Source organism: Arachis ipaensis, chromosome B05, assembly GCF_000816755.2.
Source record: "Arachis ipaensis cultivar K30076 chromosome B05, Araip1.1, whole genome shotgun sequence".
Classification (NCBI taxonomy): domain Eukaryota; kingdom Viridiplantae; phylum Streptophyta; class Magnoliopsida; order Fabales; family Fabaceae; genus Arachis; species Arachis ipaensis.
The window spans coordinates 38,873,992-38,876,178 of record NC_029789.2 but is presented as its reverse complement, the minus strand read 5'-3'; positions in this window follow the sequence as shown (position 1 = coordinate 38,876,178).

The window sequence follows — 2,187 nt, the reverse complement described above, 5'->3', positions numbered from 1 at the left end:
CCTTGCAAACTTTATTGTCTTGGACATTGGAGAGGATGAGGATGACTGTGTCATCCTTGGAAGACCTTTCCTAGCCACAGCCAATGCTATTATTGATGTGGCTAAGGGAGAACTAACCCTAAAGTTAGGGGAGGATCACATCTTATTCAAGATGCCTCATCCTAATTCTCCCTTTAAAGAGAGATAACAGTGCAAAACCTAGTATGCCAACCCTCTCTTTCTGTGCAGAGCTCTGCAGAGCCCCCAGACATCAATTCTAAGTTTGGTATTGGGCAGCCCTCAACAAGCTCTAAGCACAAAGGTACTAAAAAGAAAGTACCTAAAGGCTATAAGGACAAGAAAGTCCCAACTGAAGGCCTCTCACTTGGTATGAGAGTTGTCTTTACTAAGAATCTAGTCCTACCATATACAGTGAACCATGTCATATCTCTAGAGCATATAGAGCTCATTCATGAGAGAACAGGAAAAAAATTCACTATAAAGGGCGAAAATCTGAGCCCTTACTCACCTCCTTAATGAGCTGAAGGTCAAGCTAGTGACTTTAAAATAGCGCTTATTGGGAGGCAACCCAACTTTATTCAACCTTATTTTATTTTATTTTCATTTTTTTTTCTTTCTGTCTTAGAGTCATGATCATGTGCATCAGTCCAAAGACAGAATTCACAGCAGTGAAAACAAAACACTCTGTAACGAGTGTTAAAGTTGAACACCAATGAGGAAGCCCTCCTAGGCATTCAATGCCCTAAAAGGGGAGCATTACTGGCGTTGCACGGTAGCTAAAGAGCAGCCCCTGGGCATTCAAACGCCAATGCAGAGAAGTAGAGAATCTGCAATTCCTTAGCCTCTCTGTACCAAGAGGTCCCACAGAAGTTCCACCTACCCCACCTTCTTCCCCATTGATCATATTTGCTCGAGGGCAAGCAAAACTCTTAAGTTTGGTGTTGCAAAAGCTTTGCTTTTTGACTTCTACCACTCTTAAGTATAGAAGAAGAGGATGGAGCAAACTAGGAAGCATGCACAAGAGCCTGTGTAGCTGCATCAACAAAGACAAAAGAGTGACATAAAAGAGATCAAGCACTATATGGGATCCTCAAGGAGGAGCACTGGCCACCATCATTCAGGTGGATTCGTTCTCTTTTACACCTTTCCTGTTATTTTCCTATTTTCTGTCTATTTATTTATCTGCTCTCTTGTTCTAGTTGCATGATCATTTGCATTGATGTCTTAAATATGTAAAATGTTCCATATATCTCTTACCTTGCTTAAATAAAAAAAATTATCTAAAAAGAACTGAGAGATGCATGAATTTCAATTCTAAAATAAGATTAGTTTGATGTGTTGTCAATTGCTTTTGTTTTCTGAATGTATGATTAAATAGTGCATATTTAAAGTTGAAATTTATGAATGTTGGCTCTTGAGAGAATAAGGAAAAAGGAAAAATATTATTGATAATCTGAAAAATCAGAAAATTGATTCTTGAAGCAAGAAAAAGCAGCAAAAAGCAAAAGAAAAAGCATGTTGCAAAAGAAAAAAAATTATATGCATGCAAGAAAGAAAATTTGGCGAAAAAGAAAAAGAAAAAAATAAAAAAATCCATTACTGCCCAAAAATGCAGGAAAAAGAGGGCAGATTGAAAAAGCCAATAGCCCTTAAAACCAAAAGGCAAAGGTAAAAGGGCCCAAGGCTTTAAGCATCAGTGGTTAGGAGGGCCCAAAGAAATAAAATCCTGGCCTAAGTTGCTAAACCAAGCTATCCCTAACCATGTGCTTGTGGTGTGAAGGTGTCAAATGAAAAGCTTGAGACTGAGTGGTTAAAGTGTGGTCCAAAGCAAAAAGAGTGTGCTTAAGAACTCTGGACACCTCTATCTGGGGACTCTAGCAAAGCTGAGTCACAATCTGAAAAGGTTCACCCAGTTAAAGTGTTTGTGGTATGAATGTATCCGGTGGTAATACTGGAAAATAGAGTGCTTAGGGTCATGGCCAAGACTCAGAAAGCTGTGTTCAAGAATCAAAATAAGCTTAACTAAGAGAGTCAATAATATCATCTAGATTCTAAGTTCCTAAAGATGCCAATATCTCTAAGTTTCAATGGATAGTGAAATGCCAAAACTATTCAGAAGTAAAAAGCTACTAAGTCCCGCTCATCTGATTTTAACTAAGCTTCATTTGAAACTTAGAAATTTATTGT